Source organism: Podarcis pityusensis, assembly GCF_964106645.2.
Source record: "Podarcis pityusensis genome assembly, chromosome: 1".
In the NCBI taxonomy this organism is placed as follows: Eukaryota; Metazoa; Chordata; class Lepidosauria; order Squamata; family Lacertidae; genus Podarcis; species Podarcis pityusensis.
In genome coordinates this window covers 97,575,737-97,598,943 of record NC_138028.1, presented here as the reverse complement: position 1 = coordinate 97,598,943, position 23,207 = coordinate 97,575,737, and the positions used below count along the sequence as shown (strand labels likewise).

General features: G+C 42.2%; 1 protein-coding gene across 3 annotated transcripts in view; it reads left to right on the top strand.

The window, feature by feature from the left end:
* NCKAP5 (NCK associated protein 5) overlaps window positions 1-23,207 on the top strand; it is a 627,572-nt gene that overhangs the window by 4,644 nt on the left and 599,721 nt on the right. For 2 of the 3 annotated variants that reach the window (XM_081005050.1, XM_081005048.1), the window contains exon 2: window positions 10,183-10,268. The exons of the other annotated variant lie outside the window; for it this stretch is intronic. The gene's annotated coding sequence lies outside the window, so the exon portion shown is untranslated. The remainder of the gene's footprint in view (window positions 1-10,182; window positions 10,269-23,207) is intronic. 3 annotated transcript variants of the gene reach the window in all.

The window sequence follows — 23,207 nt, the reverse complement described above, 5'->3', positions numbered from 1 at the left end:
AGATTAAAATTGATTAATTCATTGAGAAGGGGATTGTAAGAAAATACTGGGGCCTAGTTTGAATAGTGGAGTGCCTGGTATCTGGTGGGCAATCTCATCCTTTATTTCCACACTGTGGCTGCAAACCAAATCACCCATCAGGAGAGCTATGAGATTCAGGTGAGGGTCATATGACTTGTCAATCCCAGCAGGTATATAAGAAGCCTTTGCCCTGGCCAGGCCTTGCACCCCACAATTTTCCATGTAAGAATCCAGAGTCAGTAGGCCCAGAGTCAACAACCAGATGCACAGCCTTCCTTAGCTCAAGGGTCAGGTCAGGTCATTCTTCAGTATGCTGCACTTTAATCCCTGGGAGACTGCGAGTGGGGGGGCCGGTTGGGGCTGATAAACCATGCAAGCAAGCTCTCCCAAGTCTCTTCCATTCCTTCCTTCCTTCCTTCCTCCTTGGCTTGGACAGAGCAAGGCAAGCACATGTGCCTGGCACTGGCCTCTCCCCTTCCAGGCAGGGAAGTCTATCTTTCACACTTCACAGAGCCCTGTTGGTGCCTGCAGCATGCACTGTAAATTACCCACAGGCAGAGAGAAGCCTTGGGGATCAAGGAAGGCAGCAGTGGGGAGGGATCCAGAACTACCTGTAGAAAGCAGGAGGCCAGGTTGGACCTCATCCAGTATAGGGGGTCAGTTCAGGGTCAGAGGAACTGTGTTTTGTCTTATTTTATTTATGCCTGGTGGTGTTTTCCTTTTCTGTGTTTAAAATCCTTTTACCTGTAGATAGTCAAGAAAATATTTGTTCTTTGTTGAAAAGCCCAGTCTGGTGCTGTGACCACAGAGTCTCCCCTGCTCTGCCCACTACCAGTGCCTTAAGAAGGGTCCTGTGAGGGGGAAAAGGCCAAAAATGTGCAGATGCCAACCGTCTAGGGGAAACCCAAAGTCAGGGATTTTCATCTCCAAACCCCAGAGTCAGCCAGAAGGGTCTCACTGCCCCTCAAGAAAGGCATAAGGAAGTCAGTGTGTGGTGGCAGCTACAGAAGCCCAAGTTTATCCAGTTGAAGATTTATTTTTATTTTTAGATTCTAATCTAAGCATGAGTAAAAGATTTGCAAGTGGTGCTAGCAACCACAAGAGAGAGACTCGAAAATGCTATGATAATGAAGTTAAGACCAATCACTGCTTTCGTGCACTAATTGAAGCAACAAGATATTTCTTGGAAATATTGCATACAAGAACCAGTGTTGTAGTTGCCAGCATATGAAAAATGTCTGACTTAAGCCTGCAAGGCACTTGAACCACACTTTGGAAGATAATTTCTTTGTATTTCCAGCTTGAATCTAAACACATTTCATTTAAAGTAAGTACTATCTGATTTTGATGGAACTTGCTTTTAAGAAAATTTGCTTGGAATCAAGGCAAGGGAAAAAATTCTTCAGTATACATTTTTAAATGACTAAAAAACAGCTTGTCAGATTTTGTATAATTGAACTATTATCTCAGAACCGTGTAAGTCTAGAAACTGCTTCTGGTCTTTTATGCTGCAGCTATTTTGTCTAGACTGAACATTGCTATGAGGTTGTAATTATTTCATAATTATCCTCTTTTGAAGACATATTGTTCACTTCCTGAGGCCCCAAGGCTGAAGTCCATTGATCTATAATGGGAAATTGGACTGAACAAAGGCTTCAGTGTTAGCTATGTAATTATTAATTAATTTGTATACAGGATTTTCTCATGGTTGCAATTTTCTAGTCATTTGTAGTTTAAGCTTTATATATCAAACCCGGTCAACTAACCCCCTTTCACTGGAATAATTTACTAAAAAGCTACTAAAAAGTATTGATACAAGTACAGTTAAGCCCACAGCCCAAGAGTTACTTGTGAATCCATGAGTGTGTTCGACCTGGCATTTGTTGCTGAAGGTCAACAAAGGTTGTAATCCTTTGCATGCTTCGTTGGAAGTTAGGGTTGCCATATTTCAAATAGTGAAAATCTGAACAGAAAAAGTGTTGAGCTTTTTTTTTTTTTTTGCCCAAAGTTGTTGTCCTTTCTGGATCAACACAAAATTTGTATTTGCACATCAGTAGTGGGACATGGGTGGCGCTGTGGGTTAAATCACAGAGCCTAGGACTTGCCGATCAGAAGGTTGGCACTTCGACGGGGTAAGCTCCCGTTGCTCCCCTGCTCCTGCCAACCTAGCAGTTCGAAAGCACGTCAAAGTGCAAGTAGATAAATAGGTACCGCTCCGGTGGGAAGGTAAACGGCATTTCCGTGCGCTGCTCTGGTTCGCCAGAAGCAGCTTAGTCATGCTGGCCACATGATCCGGAAGCTGTACGCCGGCTCCCTTGGCCAATAAAGCGAGATGAGCACCTCAACGCCAGAGTCGGTCATGACTGGACCTAATGGTTAGGGGTCCCTTTACCTTTACGAATGCAACAGGCAGCAATTACAAGTGTCTCTGTAGCCACAGCAGGCGCTGTGATTCTCCAGCACTTTGACCTCAGCCCCAGAGGCACACTCCACTGTCTCTCAAGACAGATGGATGCCAATAAAAAGCTGTAGGTACTTGGAATCAAGGTGTAGGTGCTAATCAGGCTGTCAATGCAAGCAGCCATCAGCTGCTGAATGAATTTGGAAATGAAATATTTAACAGAACCCACTTATTCATTCTGATTGTCATGGATGGGGCATGGGGGAAACACACACCCGTATCCATTATTGGTTTGATGCTGTTCTTAATTTTATTATGTATTTTGTGGTTTTTATATTGTAATTTTATGTTGTGAACTGCTCTGAGATCTATGGATGAAGGAAGGTATGCCAACAACAACAGCTATGTATCTCTAGCTCCTCACCCCACTCCTCAGGTGTAACACTACTCCACTCCTAATACATACATTACATTAGTAGCTGCCACTCCCTGTTGAGTTATTTACTTGCCTCAGAGCAACAGGATTCTGAGCATACAATACTGAATACAGTAACTGTGGACTACTGAGCAGGGCCTGTATTGATGAGTTCCAACTCACTTGACTTCAGGGGTGGCCCAATATATTTTGCTACCTAAGGCGAGGGACAATTTGGTGTTCCCTTCCTGCTGCTGGTCAAGGTACAGAATCTGGCCAGACTGGTAGTTGAATCTCATTTCAACACTGTCAATGAGACAGGCTCATCCACTGCACTCCCTCTAGGGTGCCCAGTGCAGGCCATAGGTATTGCATACAGCTCTCTCCATTCAACATTTTACCAGCCTTCTCCTCACCTTAGCATGTGCATCCTTTATTTTATTTGCTTGGTTTCCCCTTTGTACACAGAAGTTTGCTACAGATGTTGTGTGTGTAAGGAACCTCTTTGCACCTATGCCACAAAAGCTCTGTCAGGCAGGTTGGCGTTGTCAGCTCTGACACCCCGATCACTTGTTTGCGGGAATGAATTACACCAAGTATCTTTCCCTCCTCTTCAGGTAATCAGCAGTAACAATCTGTTTTCATGATGATTTCTACATTACTCAGCCTGTTGCCACATATGCGTATATCTGGATGGGCATTACAGAGAACGGAATAAAAATGTTCCTGTTGAATTTCTCTTTGTCAAGTGAACAGATTCATCTCTGTGAATGCAAGCCATCATTTTGCTGCCAAAAATAATAATAAAAAGAATGAAGCCAGGCTGTCCCTTATATAAAAAAAAACAGAAAGGAAATACTTTATGTATAAAGTTGTTCTGTGACACATGTGGAATGTCATTTGTAAAGCAGATGCTGCATGTTCTTAGTAAGAGGCATGTAAATAATGTAAGCTGGCAGTTTTCACAAAAAGCTTTTTATGGCGTTCTACATCAGATAATAGACACTGGAGTGGGAAAGGTATTCTGTTGTTGGCATTGCATCTGTGATCAATGTTTTGAATAACTACTGTAGAAACATTACAGGCGAAGGGAAGTATAGAAGATTAGTATGTTTACCCAGCTTAGTTTTGACTATACTTGCAAGAGCATTATTCTCAAAGGCTTTGAAATTCTGGTTTAGAATTATCTGTCTTTGCTCTTAGTATTCAAGACTCAAAAAACATTTGTGCTTATTGCTCTTTTATTCCTATAGCAACATTCCTACAGGAGCATGTGGACTACTCTTGTCCTCTGTGTTCATTCCTTTGAAGCCAAGCCAGGAAATATGGCAGCCCCACCTAGCAAGAAAAGCTTGCTTATGCCCGTGCTTTCTAGACTTTGGCCCTGGAAGAGTCATTGCAACACCCAACAATGTTGCAAGGTGCTTGTGTAACTTTGGGCTTCTCTCAACATAACCTACCACATAGGCTTCTTGTGACAATAAAAATTGGAAGGAGAAACATGCTCACTTGGTTAGAGCATGGTGCTGATAATGCCAAGGTTGCAGGTTCGATCCCCATAGGGGACAGCTGCATATTTCTGCATTGCAGAGGGTTGAGCTAGATGGTCCTCAGGGTCCCTTCCAACTCTACAATTTTATGATTCTCACACCTCCTTGAGCATTTTGGAGGAAGGGTGGAATTAAGAAGTTGTTGTTGTGGACCAGGCCCTGTGTTGATTGAAGGATGCACACTGTGCTCAACTCATTTCCCACAAATATAATAAAAGTAGGAAATACAATCTCTTCACAGTATGACTATTCCCATTCAGCGATGGTAAATCTTCCCTTGTGAGATGTGGACCAAATATGATTACAATGCCTTTGAGACAGGACTACTCAGATTCAAAGGCAGGGTATACATGAGGCTTGATCATCAAGATAAATGATAAACCAGATGACACAGACTGTTGTGAGTGTGTTTTGTTTTTGTTTTTTTGTTGTTTGGCTGATTGCAATTTTTTACAATACCAGAAGTGTCACAAGCTTACGTTTACATGATTGTGTCATTAAAGATATGCTGCTGTTGTGAGTAGCTCATGTTTTGCTGCTCTCTAGTGGCTTGCTGAGTTAATAAAAACATTGTGTAAAAAAAAATAATGAACAGAACTGAAGAACACCTCTCTTTTTGGTCTTTCATAAGCACTACGAAAATAGTATGTTAATAAATCAGGGGGCTTTACAATCCCTGGCTTTTATTTTTAGAAATAAAGGTATGTGTATGCTACAGTATACATACCTGAAGATAGATACCTGTTATGCAACATTATTTTTTTAGTCACTGCTATGGTGCATAGTGTGTCAACTTAATTGGTTAGATTCAAAAACTTCTAGGCTGCTGTCTTAGGATGTGGGAGGGGAGGAGCCCATTGGAATTGAGGATAAAGAAGTGCTCTTGTACTACCCTGTTTTCATCCAATTGGAAACAGTGGTGGATCTGATAATAGATCTCCCTCTCCAAAGATCCAGTGCTCCCCATAAACCTTGGGGTGCCCTTCTAGAACCCATGAAATTGTAGGCTTAATCTAAAAAGGTGGCCTCTCTGGGCAGTGGAGTTTTAAAAATATAAACAGGGATGGGTAACCCCAGGGCCAGTAGCCCAATGCAGCCCCACCCCCCACAGCTTCCTCCATCTGTTCCTCCTGGCTTTTTCCAGGCCTCTCTCTCCCCTCATTGCCCTTTTCCACCTTCTTCTTGGGCTGCTTGGAATGTTTCCTGGAGCTGTGGTACGACCTCTTGCTTGCCTTGATGGAGGATGCACAGAGGTGTGGAGAGTGGAATGTAGCCTACTGTGCAAAAAAAGGAAACACATACGTTACCGCACCCACCTTTGCCTTTGGTCTTCCCCGCAAACCTGGCCCCACTAACCAGCTCCCAGAGGGATGCCCAGGAGAGAATGCAGCCCTTGGCCTAGGAAAGTTTTCACAACCCTGTTATAAAAAGTGCAGAGGGCATGCACCATCATAAAAGAGGTGGTTCTCAAAGAACAAAAAAGTGCTTCTAACTTCATAAAATAATTGTGTTGGGATTTGTATATCATATGAGTGTTAGATGACTTATTAATCTATCAATTTAAATTGAGAAAAGCCATAGTTTGTATCCAAGCTTTGCCTTTGTGGAAAGTACTAGTGTGGCACTTGATATGTCCCCACTGTTACCTTAACTGTCTGGAACCTGAGGATTGCGTAACCCTCCAGAACAGAATGGAACATGCAGAGGGTGGCACTAGGTCAGGGGACACGTGGAAATTGGGTGGGTGGAAGTTCTTTTTGCAAAGGCACCATTAAATACAGCTCTTTGCTTTTACCCATATGCACATTTAACCAACTGACTAAAACTCACATGTTTCATCCAATTTGAAAAGGTTTGCAACCGTACATTTTATATTCCTTTTGTGAGTTTGGAAGAGGGGAAAAAGTTATTGTTTTGAGCCTTGTTGCTTTCAGTTTAGCTTACATTCTGGATCCTCTTGTAACAGTCTCTGTCCTGGCTTCTCAACTCCCCAACAACTCAGATTTACTCAGGCTACTTCTCACAAGCTGTCAGAGTTGTGAATAATAAAATGATATAAAATACAAAAGACACAGGCTTGTGTACAATGTAGCGCCAAGTTAAAGTCAATTAGTGGTATATGTGTGCTGATGGAACATTGCTGAACAATGGGAAATACAATATAATGGCTTCCCCAGCAAGGATCAACTGATGTTCAACAAGAGTCAGCTGCCACATAAGGAAAAACACAAGCATATTACCAAATATTGTTGTGCAGCATATTGCACAACAAGAACCAGCTGCTTCACAAGAACCATCTGTTGTGCAACAAGCTTCCACTACTGCAGATGTTGCTTTGGATTCCTTTGACAGAGTCTAATAACCAGACACGATGGCACTGGGACACAGTTCTCAAGATGAGTCCATGATGTCTGAACTGGGTCTATAAGAATATATTACACAACATACTGAAAATACTCCCTGCTCCTAAACCTACAACTTAAGGATTTTCAGTGTTGCAGCATTCATATGCCTGAAAGACTTACATTGCCTAGAGAGAACCACACCACTTCTACTCAAAAGAAAACCAATCCATGCATTTATCTTCTTTCATCTGATTATTTTTGATCTGAAATGATGCTTATTTATTTTAACCAATAGTGTTGGGAGTAGGTAGTAGCACCCTATATAGCACAATGGGAAACCGATTATGCTTGATATTGGCTCAATTCTCCCCATTCTCATTAGCAAGAATTTGAACCGATTCCAAGGTATGTAAGTTGTAAATAAATTGTTGTGGTTTTCTGTATAACAATTCCACCATTACCCCTAACCATTCAATATGCAGTATAGTAGTAAACATTGTGAAGAAAGATTTCGGCTCTCTTATCTAAAACTGGATTTTAGATAAATTTTCTTGCATGGAAAAACTGTCACAAAATATGTCAAAATTGCTGTTACTGATGCAATGATGGACTTGCATTAGGTTCATGTTTCATTCTTTGAAAGATTGATACATGGCACAGTATTGATACTGTCTCACCTCCACCATATACCTTCCCCCTTCCTAAATGTAATTGATCACATCTTCTCTCTGTGTTTTCTACATGCATACTATTATAACAAATATGAGTTGCTTGGATTAACAATACTAGCTGGGATGTGCTTCCCTCTGCTGGTTCATTTATAGAATACTGTAGGTTTGAAATTAAAAAGTAGAAGCTAAGCCAAGGGGTCAAATTTTATACTTTAGAAAAATGCACATGATGTTTATGCAGGATTTTTGTGTCGGCATCATGTAGGTAGGTCCTTTAATTAATTGGTATTGTGAGAATTTGGAACTTGGTTGGTTGCATTTGGTTGGTTGCAGTGTGGTTTGTTTGTATTGGGGGCAGGGTGTTGGGTCAGATTAGTCATATTGATTTGTATGCTATTGGGGGGAATAGGTCACTGTCCCTCTCCCCTCTGTCCCCAACTGCACAATGTCTATGACAATAGTGTCTCTGACTGAATGTAAACAAACTGAAAAATACTCTATGGATTGAATATGGAGACACTATATGTACTTTTCCTTGTTTATTTGTTTGCTTTGTAACACAAGAAAATCTTCAATAAAAGCTAATTTAAAGAAGAAAAAAAGAAAAGAAAATTGCAGATGGTAACAGTCCATCCAGGACTGCACCACTTCAGAACGCCTAATTACTTTCTCATCTCAATATATGTCAATAATAATAATAATAATAATAATATCACTTCCCATGAAGCAGCTCAAAGCAATTAATAATATAATGACTCCCCAGATGCTGTTGGACTCAAGATTCCATTGGCCCCCAGCAAGCATGGTCAAAGGGATGAATAAAGCCAGATGGGAATCTCCAGAGCGAGGAGTTATGGCCACACTGGCGAGGGCTGATGGGAGTTGTAGTCCAACACATCTGGAGGGCAACAGGTTGGGGAAGGCTAGTATGTCCCAGCTGCAGTGGAACTCCACCTTTGAGCAGGAGTTCCATTTGGGATGGGGAGGGCAGGAATCACCACCCATCACCTAAGTGTTGGAAACCACATGTTTTTATCCCTTTATGTTCCTCTGGGACACATGAAACAACCACAACACATGTTTTTAAAAGAGCACTGTTTTGGCATTGCACTTTAAAATCTATTCAAAAGCAGCAGCAGCAACAACAACAACAACGGCTATGGAATTCCAAAACAACCCCCCAAACAAGCTACTTGGGATCATCAAGACCCGAGTCTAAATTGTCCTTCTTTTACTTCCACACCTTTGCTATGATGCAGAGGTAGGGGTCCTGTGGCTTCCCATATGTTGTTGGACTCCAACTACAATTAGCCACACCAAGCATAGCCAAAGGCCATGGATGATGGGAATTGCAGCCCAGCAGTATCTGAAGAGCCGCAGGTTCCCTGCCCCAGTCCAATGAAATCTTTTAAAATTGAAATCTTCCCTTTGTGTACTCAAAAGTATATTCCAATGGAATTTACCTCTGAGCAAATGTCTATGTAGACCTTGCTGTTAACAAGTTTTACTTTTTTTATTGACAGCATTGAAAATGGCTGGAATTCAGTAGCTGAAATTTATTCACTATGTGGTTGATCCTGCCAGTCCTTTTTATCTAGTAACCCACTGATTTCAGTTTCCTGACATGTGGCTTAAAGGGAGTTACTTCTCATGTCAAAGCTTCACAAATAACATTTCAACAGAGGGGGCCTCAGAGCCTCAGTGTCCTTATTGTTGGGATGTGGGAATGGAATCCAATTTCTCTGAGTTAATGTCTTGCTTGATACTGTTGTTCTCTGAGAAACCCAAGGTCTATCAGTCTATTTAATTACCTGTCTACTCTTGTGTCTAACACCAGCAAGGCCTTTTGCACATTAGGATATGGCAGAGGATGCAATCACTCAGTCATCTGCCGGCTCCACTAGATGACTTTCTGAAATGCATTTTCCCCCCACATGGGACTACTTCACTGCTTGCTTCTCATGGAAGACTATGTTTAAGAGGAGGCAACAAACAAGCCTCTCGTTCAGGGGGAAAACCAGAAGGTTTGCCATGTGCTTCGCAGGCTGAACCCACACATGTGGTAATTGCAGCTATCAACATACAAACTAGAAACATGAAACTGCTAGCAACAGTCAGCCACATGGTGCATTGCTTCTCGCTTCTCCTCTCTTCGGAAATAGACCCCAAATGTAAAAAGGGAGTCATACATGGCAACTCACCACATGGTGACTGATGCTAGCAGTCTGTATGTAATGTAAACTTGCCGTGTGACAGGACTGAAATAGACTGTTTGTTGATATCTATTTCCAGACGAAATTGAGCTTATGGAGATTCTCTATTCAGATACGGCTTTCTGTTTCAAAGACATTGGCCTATGTAACCAGGATATTATTATATATTAAAAATAAACCACAGCATTGGCATGTATCTCAGAGATCATCTAGTCCAACTTCCTGGTGATGCAGAAAATGCACTGCTTCAGCATCCCTGATAGGTGGCCATCCAGTCTCTGCTGGAAAACTTGTAACTAAGGACTCTCATCCAACTCTTTCTGAGGCAGCCTTTTTATACTGTCAAAAAGCTCACACCACTACTACGTGCTTCAAAACGTTTATTCTAAACCCCCTTTATTGTAATGTGACCCTGTTGATGCGGGTCAAATCCTCCGAAGCAACAGAGAATAAATTTGGTCCCTCATCTATGTGACAGTCCTTATTTAAAGTTGGCAGATATATCATCTCTTATTTGTCTCGCTTCCAGGATAAACAAATCAAACACCCTCAATGTTTCATTACAGGTCTTAGTCTCACCGTCTTTTTCAATCTTCTTTGGACACATTCCAGTTTTTCAATATGGATCTCAGAACTGGACACCATATTCCAGGTCAGGCTTGACTAAATCAGAAAAAGGTGGTACTGTTATTTCTCATAACCTGGAGACTACTTCTGTTGATGCAGTTGAGGATTGCTTTAGCCTTTTTATGCTGCTGTGTCACACAACTGAGTCCTTTTTTTTAATTATTGTGGCCTACTAAATGCCCTATATCCTTTTCACATGTACTGCTGTCAATCCAAGCATCAGTTATCCTGTATTTGTGCATCGTAGTCTTCTTACTTACGTACAGAATTTTATACTTATCTTTGTTGAAATACATTTACTCAAATTTTGCCTATTTCTTTATCCTGCCACCTTGGATTCCATTTCGAAGGATACTTGCAAAAGGAAACGATAATACAAAATTGTTCGGCAGCTAGTTTTAGAAGTGCAAATAAGCCTGAGCAAAATGCACAAGAGCTTAAGCTGGTTGGGATCCTCAGCTTCACAGACAAGTTCTTTTGGGAAAATGGAAAACAATGACAACAATGGTTCCAATTGTTAATGTTATTTTACAATCGAGTAGCTTTCTGTATACGGCACTCCAAAGGGCATATGAGATGTAATGCAATCTATTGATGTTATGGTAAATCCTGTGTACAGTGGCCTTAAGGTGGCTAAGGTGGGAGGGGCACAATTGGCTGGACCTCTGCTGTCTACTTTGGCTTCTTTTGTGAAGTGAGCCAAAGCAAATACCAGCTTTGTTATAACGCAGCCTCTCTCTCCACCCCCTCACATGTCATTTCCAAGTCTAGCTCTACCACCGATACACAAGCAGCTGCTTTGCCTTTTTGTCTGGGAATTGCAGATGAAGTCTAGTTACAGCCTTTTTCCGAAGGCTGGCCATGCCTGTCATGTAAAATGTCATGGTGCCAGCTTTGAAGCTGGCTGGACAATGGCCCCAAAGCAGTAATGCCAGCAAGTAATGAGTTGAGAGAATAATCATATAATGCAGCTGGTGCTCCTCTCAGCAGAGGCCCTTTTGCTGGGCTTGCTCTTTGGTCTTTATTTGCCTTTCCACTTGATGATCTGGTTCACAGGTAGCAAGTGTGAAGAGTACCAGAAATGTTGAAATAAGGGAGGGCTGCTTCACCTTCCCATCAGCCTCCAGCATTGTGAATCTGGGCTGAATCAGAGTTCCATTAAAGTCAGCAAGGCATGTTGCCACATTATCTAAAGAGAAATAAAATGAATTTAAGACAACCATAGGATTGTTTCTGGCTTCTCTTTATCAAAAGAAATCTAGTGAACATGCCTGGAGAAAAACTTCATCATTTGGAGAACTAAAGCAACACAATGCAGTTTAAAAACAATGGCCACAAATTGACTGTAGTGCCCTGGGTAGCGACTCATGCTTCCCATTTTGGGAAGCTCATATTTTCCCTTTTTCCAGTCTAGCAGTCATTCAATGAAACCAAATCACAGAACGGGAACCCTGCTCTCTGCATTAGAAGGCCAGCTGACAGGTGGAGGGATTGATTTAGCAGAGTCTTGTTGCTTCACAGCAGGACTCCAAACAGACCCTGACAGAAGGAAGAGTGCAGCCAAGGAGCCCAGAGGAATCAGGTGGCCCAGGGAGACAGAGGGAACTCTCATAGTCTTGGCATCCTCAGTCTGAGCAATTTATCTCTGAGTGGAGCTGCTAATCTCTTGTTTTGCCCGTACCTCTATATGCTTCAAAACTGGACCACAAGCTTGTCTCAGGTGATGCCATCAGCTACAGATTATTGTTTGGCTGTCACCACTGCTGTTTTGTCCATCCCATGTCTCTAGCTCCACTGGGCCCTAACCCCCAGCTTGTTCTGCTCCTCTTCATATACTTGTCTGCATAATCTAAACGCACAGGTTGGCTAGTGGCAAGAGGGAGGAAATCAAGGGAGAGCACTGGATCCATTACCACAATCACCTCAATTTAGAGGAGTCTTTATTGGAATCACCAGAAGACAGGACATTGAGTCTTGTTCAAGAGGAAAGTCTCTAACATAGCCAAAATCTAGATTAGCAGCATCTGTACTTAAGAAAACTGGCTGCATGATTTCAGCACTGCTTTTCTCATCCTGTTATCCAAAGTCTGTATTTAATTTTGCTTGCATGTTTACTTTTTAAAAAATGTTCAGCTCACTTTTTATTTGAAAACACAAGGCAGGTCACAGCAACAAAACCAAAGAACAATACAATCTGAATCCCGTATTAAACATATTGCATCTGATGCTGATAATAGCTATACACTAAAATATCAGCTAGTCAAATCAGTAAGAGCTGCTCTAAAAAGAAAACTGGCGAAGCCAGACTTTTGTAGGCTTTTGTAAGCCACACTGCTAGGGTTGGATCCACTTGGGAACTCCTAATTGGAACTCCCAAGTGGATCCACTGTCTGCTGAGAGCAATGTGGCTTGCATTTGGCACTCAATTTAAATGTTACCGAATGCAAGCTGTGTTTGCAATGGAGTAATTGGGGGCTTGCTTTGCCGCCAACTTTAAATGACACACCCAATTGTTCCTTTGCAAGCGCAGCTTGCATGACTTCAATGCTGTTTAAATTTTGTGATAAATGCAAGGTGCACTACTTCAGTCATGAGTAGATTCACCTGATGTTAGGTGACTGACAGGGATGAGAGAGAAAGTCTATGAAATTCAAAGTTTAATACAATATAATGCATAAGAAATAAAAAAAGCAATGCAAATAAAATTAAAAATAATACAGAATCTAACACATAACAGCAAGTGGAAAAATCATTAAGTGAGCTGCCAAGGCCCCCAGCAATTTTTAAGTGGTCCATAGCCAAAAAATGTTTGGGAACCACCAGAGACACTATTCTCTATAGCTGCCTTATGAGGAGGATGCTTCATCCTGTAGTGCTCCCTTGGAGCTGACCAAGGTCTTGGTCTTGTGGGCTCTCTGCTTTGTATTGGATGTTTGGATACTCCCCATGAGTCTTGACCTTCCATGGAGCTGGGCACTTGGGCTGTGTTTGCAAAACTCTAGCTGCTTAGTTGAATTTTGAGCATTTGACAAAGACCTAAAGAGTAGCATACATACATCCCTACACATGTATGATCTTCCATGTGATTGGGAGTCCCAGTCCCACACAGGAGGTGTCACACAAAAGCTTCCCCTTCAAATCTTTCTAAAATTCATGGAGTTCTAGAGAAAGCAGCTGCAGGGATGCACAGCCCTGCTCCACTGCCATGTGACCAGAGAATGCATGGGGAAAGGTGACTGAAATACCTTGGCCATTTTGGCACCTTTTAGTCCTCTCATTTTGACAGAGTGAAGTACAGGTGTCCTGTTTTCAGGGCTGGGCAGGGCTTATGACCACGACTACTGAACATGTACAGAGGACTCCATGGGATGATGCCTTGCCTAGTGGCCCTGACCTCATGCATGCCCAGTATACCTTTTGAATTGAGTGGCTCTGATCAGGAACCCTGAAAGTCAGGGTCACGGGTTGCACCTACAGAAACTACACATGCAGTGTTTTATTGTGCATTCTCTGAGTGGCAATAATGTGAGAGCAGTGGGGAAGCTTCACAAAATAGGTAATAAAGCAGAATGATGTGTGGATGGCCCTATAAGAATCCAGCATTAAGGCACAGTTATTGCATCAATGACATGTTGCAGAACACCCACCCACACCACCCATCTAGAGGGTTTCTGTGTCTTCCCTGCTTTTGCGGTATAGTTTTCAGATTTTAAGTTTTAAGGATTTCCATTTTCAATCCAAGGATTGAGTGCATATTTTGATATTTGCAATTTTCATATACTATTTGTTTACATCCACTTCAAAATGTGTATGTTTCGATAGCAGCACCTTTTCATACATTAATAAAATTAGTCGCAGTGTGGCTATATATTACCTCCAGTACTGCTTGCATTCCCCAGCAACTAGTATTCTGAGGTAGTCTATCTCTGAATACTTGCTGACTGGATAACATAAGAAGAGTGTAGTTGGGCTCATGTAATGCTTGTGGGTTTCCCACAGGCATCTGGTTGGCTAATGTGGCAACAGGATGCTGGACTAGATGGGCCATTGGCCTGATTCAGCAGAGCTCTTTTTATGTTTTTATACTCACTCTATTGTAAATGTATGGCTGTTTATTGCTGGAATACATCAAGGAGAAATGGAGAGAGAAAGTTTTAAGTATAGGGTCTTCCTCCAGCCCTTTATTATGAGTGGTTTTTCATTTAACCCCATAATATCAGATTGCTACAGTGTATTTTAGGGTTTGCTTGTCATTGTGGGATAAACTGTAGCCAAACAGCTAAAACTACAGTTTCATGTGTTGAGTGTCTGTGTGTGTGTGTGTGTGTGTGTGTGTGTGTGTGCATGTGCATCAATTTCAAAGAGTGAAATTGTATACAACAATAGGGCTTAAAAGCAAGGTAGTTTTCCATTTAAAAAAAGAGAGAAATTTTTTTTCCCTAAAAGAAGGAAATGAGATGCTAGGTGTTACATAATAAATTGGGCAAAATTCAGTTCAGTGTAATCAGATCTTTTTGTGTAACAGTAGAAATATTTACTGTGATTGGTGGCTATTTATTCAATGTTTAATTCATAAGCAGATTAATGTTTGGATTAACTGTTGTCTGTTGTACTGGACTCTGGCCTTGTGAGCTACCCTATAGACTTCAATATTATTATTTTTGGATTTTATTTTATCATACTTTGATTTAGACTTTTTAAAAGGATAATAATGCCAAAGAAGCAGAAACAGGGGGTGGTGAAATGTTTTATTGCCCTCTTTGGAAAAACATCATTAATGTGAATAAACTTTGAAGACGGAGGATAAATTAGACCCTCAGCTTCTAGGAACCAGAAAGTAGTAACAAAACTGCAGCAGCTCTTGGATGGAAGTATGCAGCTATTGAATCCAGTATGCAGCACAGCAGCCCCAGAGTAAGATAAAGCAAGTCGTGGTTGTCTGTATATTACTGCACTACACTTGAGCACACCTATAAGAAGTAAGCAAACTTCCCCACTGTAAGTAGTTGGTAAGGGGAAGAGCAGTCCTAAGAAGGAGCTGGAGAGAAGAGGACCAGGCAGTGGGGTGTGTCTCCCCCTGCCCAGTATTTACTGTGCCAGTGCCAGGCTGGCTTACTGTATGTGAGGAGCCTGAGGAGTGGGTCCGTTGGGGGATCCACAGGACTCTGAACCCAGAGTGGCCCACCTCTAAATGCCCCATTCTAGAGCTTTCAGGTGGATGGAACTATCTCTCTGTGGTGCTCCTCTCTGCCAGTGGAGGCCAGTAGAGAGGAGATTGTGTGCCATTGATGCCTGGGGTTAGTATTTCTCTGGCTGTGTGTGAAGTACAGTATTAGATGCAACAGCACTTTACAAATATCCACTTCTTGCTGCTATACAAACCATTAGATGCAACACTATCTTATTTTTCTGACTTAATTTTCCGACTTCCCTAGTACATGTGTACCAGATACCAATTTTCTGGATGCCTAAAAATTTCTGCATTTTGGAAGCACTTTTTTTATCTACACAGGAGCCAGGGCAGTGAAGAAAGCATCACGATGGATGGTAATATTAGTCCTAATGATTGCATATCTCCTTTGTTCAATTATATTCTAAATGTTCCACTAGAGTAAATTAAAAAATAACTTTTGTAAGTGAAAATCATGATATGTTGTAGAAATGCATGGGGTGGTATTCATGAATATATGTTCTCAATTAACTCATTTTTAGTCATTTGTTAGATGGGAAATAAAGCTGCTCAGGCCATATCTGTGCATGAGGTGCTGTACTGCTAGGGCTTTGCATGTGTCTTTGGGTTAGTGGGGGGAGAGTACATGCTTTGCTTTCAGACAGCCCCAAAGTCTCTTCCCTTCCAGTAAAAAGAGTCACTCACCAGTAGTAGGACAGTCTGAAGATCTTGGGAAGCCACCACGTGTCAGAGCAAGCAATACTGGGCTAACTGGAGTAATGATACTGTAAGGCAGTTCCATATACCTGACATATGCCTGACTGGCCAGACAGGAAATAGGGATGCCAGACTAAAGGGTATGCTTGTGGGGGGAGAATTTTTAAAAAGTGAGAAATGGAAGTGGCCAACCCACCAATAACCTTGTGTCGTGTGGAATTGCTTTGAGATGCTTCATAGGAAGTGATTCATAAAAGAAGCAGCAGCAGCAGCAGCAGCAGCAGTAATAAGTTCAAGCAGGGGCTGCAAAAGAAGAGCCTTCCTTTGCAGTCCTGACTCTTCAATTCCAGCCCCAGCTGCAAAGAGGGAACTGGGAGCATGCTCTTGCTACCGATACTTCCTTTGCAGCCCAAATCCAGTGCTTGTTGAATTTGGCACCTTCTTCCTCTGCAGTTCAGGGCAACAGAAAAAAGGGCCAATTTCAAAAAGTGTCCGCAAAGGAAGAATTTGGAGTGTGCTCCTGATGGTTCGGCCTCTGCAGCCATTTCCCTGCATCTGATGTCATATAATGGGGTCTTGAAAATTGGGTGCAGTTTGCCAGAAATGGCTTGGCAGGCCTAATTAGGTCCATGGGCCAATGCCGCCTGGTAATTATTATTTATTACATTTATATCCCGCCTTCCTCCCAAAGGTGCCTTCGGCAGGAAACAAATAATTAAAACCATTCTAAAACCAATCACATTCTCTCAGCCCATGATGCCAGGGTTGCCTGGAGCAGCATCTTTCAGCCATCAAATGCCTGGGTTAAAACAGGGGTGTTTTGATGGAAAGAGGAAGAAAAGTGGTGGGTAGCAAAGGAGCTGACAGGGTGGTTGGAACGCAGATTGTCTATGGTGCCAATAAATAAATACAGGGCTGAAGAAGAAGAAGAGTTTGGATTTGATATCCCGCCTTTCACTCCCCTTCAGGAGTCACAAAGCGGTTAACAATCTCCTTTCCCTTCCTCCCCCACAACAAACACTCTGTGAGGTGAGTGGGGCTGAGAGACTTCAAAGAAGTCTGACTGGCCCAAGGTCACCCAGCAGCTGCATGTGGAGGAGCGGAGACGCGAACCCGCTTACCCAGATTACGTGACTACCGCTCTTAACCACTACACCACACTGGCTCTCTGAAGATAAGGCCACAATGCACATACCTGCATGGCTCCTGATGCTGCATAAATTTTTTAGTGTGCTTCTTCATAGACTTGTTCACCAGTGACGAAGGACTTACTGGCATCTATCTGGTTGACATGTCTGGGTGCTTGGGAGCCAGGCTGGGACTGTGTCACCTGAAGTGCTGAACTTGACGTCACTCCACAGGGCAACGTAGCATATGAAGAGCCCTGCTGATTCAGAGGGCCACTCGCAGCAACATCTTCATTTGTATACTGGTGAATCAAATGCCTCTGTCCTATGGGAAGCCAACAAGGAAATCGTAGAATACCACGCTCAAGGAAACACCAGGTTTCCCAGTGTATCCATACAGGCAATATGTATATGAAAGTGTGTGAAATAAAGACTAAAACTGCAACGTATGGAAAGTTGCACATATTTGACGAAAGAGCAATACATTCTAAAACATTTCTAAATGGCAACAATCGCTTTAGTGTGTTGTGATTATGAACTGCCACCAGATGGCAGTAGATTGCCAGTGTGAGGAAGAGGCCATTCTTAACAGAGCTGCTTCCTGCATATCTCGCCCTAGTCAGTATCACTCTGATAGCAGGACAGGAGAAGAAAGAATTATTTATAGGAAACTCCCTAGCTGAACTATTGTGAAATCACTGCAAAAGCTGTTTCCCTTGATCCACTGCATACTAGCTAGTTTCAACCCGGGCTTCCAAATTATGGGCCCTGTTTAGGAGCTTCCACTGATGCTAATGTTGTGTTACAGTTGGTACCTTGCTGGCACTGACCTTTCTTATGCTGAACAGATAACCTAAGTGCTCATAACTTATCTTATTTTACTTAGTGATATCAACAGAGGGTGCTTTGAAAATGTAAAAATGTCACAATATAATACAAGCAGTTAAAACAGCAAACTCAAACAACAACAATATTATCAAACTTATGCATTATCTACAGTTCTGTGCCATACTTCCTCTCCACCAAAGACCTGGCAGAAGAGGTGCATCTTTACCTGCCTCCTAAAGGCATCTCTGTAGGGAGGACATTCTAGAGCAGCCTTTCTCAACCTGTGGGTACCCAGATGTTGTTGAACTACAACTCCCATCACCCCTAGCTAGCAAGGCCAGAGCTCAGGGATGATGGGAGTTGTAGTTCAACAACATCTGGGGATCCACAGGTTGAGAACCGCTGCTCTAGAGTTTCAGAGCTGATGCTGAGAAGGCTCAGCTATGGGCCCCCTCACTCCATGTATTCCTCCCTGATTGGTTTGTCCACCAACTTCCTGATCGCCTTTGCTGATCATAAAGAACAGGAAGGCTGGAATTATTGTATGTCTTAATATTATCCTCAAACACAAGGCTGGCTCCAGGTCTGTGTCAGCATCCCATCCAGCCCAGACCCTCGTTGAAAGGCTTGGGATCCCACAGAGAATCCTGCCCAGAGCTGGAATAGCTCCATCTCAAAAATGTGTTGCCTGGTCACACCAAGGGCTGAATGTTGGAAGATTCAGGACAAATAAAATAAAGTACTTCTTGACACAGCACATAGTTAAACTGTGGAGCCTGCTCACAGAGGCCTGTTGACTTGAAAAGAGGATGGCTTGAACCTAGATGGCTTGAAAAGAGGATTGGACAAATTCATGGAGGTGAGGGCTCTCAATACTTGATGGCTATGCTCTGCCTCCACAATTCAAGGCAGCAATGCTTCTGAATTCCAGTTGCTGGAAGTCACAGGAGGGGAGGTTGCTCTTGTGCTTGAATCCTGCTTATGAGTTTTCCATAGGCATCTGGGCAGCCACTGTCAGAACAGGATGCTAGACTAGATGGGTCATTGGCCTGATCCAGCAGGCTCTTATGTTCTTAAATACGGGCACAAGCTCATAAAGTTTGAGGCATGTCCCTTTAAAAATGGGTTTTATTTGAGGATAGTTGATAGTGCAAACTGTTGATGGATATTTTATTGTATAGATTATACTCAGTTTGCTTGATAAGCATTGTTATCCACGCTGAGGCTGTATAAAAAGAGCCCAATAACATACACACATAAACCTCAGGCAGAGGAATCCTTTTAAAAAGAATGTGAGTTCACACATTTTTATACGTTAAAAAAATAACATTTACCTTTTTATTTACAGTGTTTCTAAGATTAGCAGTATCTATTATAGTAGGTAACAAGATCTGAGCCTCAGGAGGAATAAAACGGATGTCTATCAAAATAACAGTCTGTAAAATAAATATCTTTTCTTTTTCCTTAAAAAAAGACACGTTTTGTAATCTAAACAGGAAGCATTCCATAATAATACAGACCTGGTCCTATGTGCGTAAGGAAGATTTGCAAATGGATATTTGTGGTGGGGGCAGGGAGGAATAAATGGAGTAAACTGCATTTAATATTCTACAGATGCAGCTGTACTGAGTTAAACCTGCTGAATGACTTCACCACGACTTCATTACTCCCTTGTCCCAGTCATAAAAAGAGAAGCAATTCGGTGATCTCTAAAACCTGCCAAGTATTTTACTAATCCCCTATCAGATATGGGAAACTCTTAGAAGGTCACAGGGGTGGCTATTTAACACTTCCCCTTTTGGCCATCATTGTTAATAATATGCAGTCGTGTATTCCTGTGTTTTGGAAAGCTATGGCCCACAGACATATATAGATAGAACGGCAGATGAGAGGGTTTTTGCTGTGGGTTTGAACAGATCTGCCAACTTGCTTTTAGTTTTCAGACTTTCCTTGGCAAGCATGTGTGATGTGTATCCACACAATGAGGACTGAATTGTTTTGAAGGGTATGTTTATTTGTAAAGACGCGGCAGACACTTATGAGGAGCCACAGCTAATTGTGGCCATCCCACCATGTATAAGCCCTGTGCATCCACATATTTTAGATAGAATTGTGTTCATTACATGACATGCAGTGCACATGCTGAGAGCACAATGGGATATTTATGCAGCTAAGCAGGCCTTGGCATTTGTCTGTGTCAAGTTTGAAAGTGAAAGCTGGAAGCAGATGTAGTGCTGGAAGACCTAGAACTGCTCTGAGGATTTAAGTATTAGGAAGCGGAGTTTAGATGGTTGTACAGGAGGAGTCAATTAGCTCAGTCAGCCAAGAATACCTGGCTTCCTTGTGTTCAGTTCATATCCAAGCTAACTTTATTATTTTTTTAAGCATGAGACTATCACACAGGGATGCTATTTAGTTCAGACGTTACAAGAGGAAGGGCTTTATCACCACTGAGGAGCAAAGCTACATGTTACACTGTGGAGGCCCTGATGGCCCCATCTCTCTAGGTGCCAAATACACAGGGGTAGAATTGAACTGGCAATGGGGCTGTTTCAGAGGAAGTGCAGGCTGCTATAGGGGGAAATTAAGCACTCCCTTCTCCTTTGCTGCTTCTTTGCTTCATAGCATTTTCTCTCCCAATAGCACTTTAAAGGGAAGAATTGGGCATTGGGGCCTCATTACACACAACTACAGTGCAACATGTAATTGTGCCTTCATGCATTAGATGATGTATCTGAATAAGATCTCACTTAGCTGCCAAGCTAAGGGTGTAGTAGCTGGGATTGGCGAGCAAGGCAAGCAGTTGTGCAGCCCCTAGTCTGTCTCAGAGTCTAATTCTGTTCAATGGAGGACACTTCCTGATTATTTGTGCGCTTTCATTACATTGAAAATACATTTTACTGCAAGACAAATAATGAATATATATGGCTTCGACTTCCAGAAATAGATAACAGGAATGGGAAAGGCCAGTTCTCTGAATATCTGCTCCACAATGCTTTATTATCTATGTGCAATCGCTGCATAATAGCGAACGCTGCCGCTTCACCTCTAAGTTATGTCTGTGCCCTACACCCATTCCAGGCATTTTTCCACTGCATTGAGCAACCTATTTGGCTGTGTTCCTTGGCTATAATTCTAAATTTCAAGTGGTTTTCAATATCTTAAAGAACTCTGAGGTCTGAATTACTATTGGTGTCAATTCACATTAAGCCATGTTTGATGCTTTGACTATACAGCTCAAGATAACTGGAAAACTACACTGTCTTGTTACAGTAACTTGTCATTGTAAACTAGCTTAGCTCTCTTGTTGTGGTTAATGGGACTTAATATTGAGATGGTGTACTAATATTCCATGAAATATAAGTGAATAAATAAACCACCTGTGGCATTTGTATTAGGTGGGGGTAGGGGGGTGGGGTAAATTTGGTTGCATCGTATTATTCGTCCGATATAAATATACTTTTCTTTATCCATGTGTGAAGCACAGAAATCTAGGGCAGGGTTTGGACTTGTGTCCCTCTCTAACTTTTCTTTTTATGAGCTGAAGAGTTTTAATGAGGTTCTCCCCACCCCCTGCTGTGTGAAACTTTCCAGTAATGTTCATAATGTTACACCAATCTCTGATAGGAAGATAAGTACCATTATCCCAGTTTCACAGTGGCACAGAAGAGTGGGAGTGAGGGAGGGATGTAAAATTCCTGTAAAAATTGCTACATTGGTGCCAAACACACTGATGGCTTTTGTGGGAAATTGCAGGCGATTTTCTCCCCCTCCCCCCCGTCTTTTTTGCAAGAATATCTTATTGTATGCTCATTTACTGCAGAGGTCTCTAACTACAGTAGCAAGTCACTAATGCATTAAAATGGAATAGAAATACATTTCTGGTGAAACAGACACTGGCAAAGGAGCAGTTAGATTTCTCTCTGCGGCTGTAACAAGGATGAGGCCTGAATCTTGAGAGTATGTGGTGTCTAGGCTAAAGGGCCATTTTCCTTGTGTTACATTTTGATGCAGGAACTGCTGCAATACAGATACATGTAATTTCTAAAGAAAAGATGCTAGCACTGTCAGGAAATACCAACTGTCCCCAAAGCCCTTTCCCTTAATAGCTATCACGTAGGGACAGTCCCTATAATTACTCACTGATGAAGGAACAGAACTCAGCACCAGCTCTGGGTTATACCCATAACCCATTAGGAGCCCCAGCACTGTAAACAAATGCCAGGGCTGAGCTGGGCTAAACTATCTGTCACATTTTAAGAACCATGCTGTGACTTTTCTCCGTATTAGCAAGCATTGCTCCAGTTTTTCAGAGGAGTGATACCAGAACTCCACCTTGGACTCCCGCAATAGGGTTTGCAACTGAGTGGGTTTTTTCTTTTGTTTTTTTAGTAGCACTGGAAGGAGCTGCGCTGTAGCAAAGGGGTGGGGAAACCTCAGGTCTAGGGGCTGAATATGTCTTTCAGAAACTCTGGAGGACAAGGCAAAACCCTACAAAACACTGCATAAGTCAATTGCCAAGGCATCAAATGACAGTTTCCCAGCACCACCTTTTGAAACCAACTCTCCAGAAAGGACTAGATTCACCTTGGAAGACTGGCATCTAGTTCCATCCCAGAAGAGACTTTCCAGGGGTTCACTTCAGACATTCCTAGCCATGTCTGGAGATGTCAGGGATTGGATTTTGGATGATCTGCCACTGAGCTACAGCTCTTTGTAGGCACTGAGCTATAATACTTTTCCAAAAAGGTAATGGATATAGGCCTCAGATAATGGCAATTTGCAACTATCCAATCTGCTTATTGTCTATAGAAAGGGCATAAAATTCACACCAGTGTTTCAGTTCAGATGTAATGACAAACCTTAGTTTGGTGCTGTATGAACAAGCCAATGAGCCTCAGGTATGCATAAGCTGTCTTTCCTGCTCCGGTTCCTGATTTGCTGAAAATTATAGTTTGTGGTTACATCTGAACCAGAAAACCATGGTTTGCATTATAGTCTACATTTGCCTTACAAATAGGTCAGAAATATGGTCAAAAACATACAATACTTTTACTCACCCCAATGAAACACATAATGGTGTGGTTGGCTGAGAAAACTGATGCCAGCACCACTGGACACA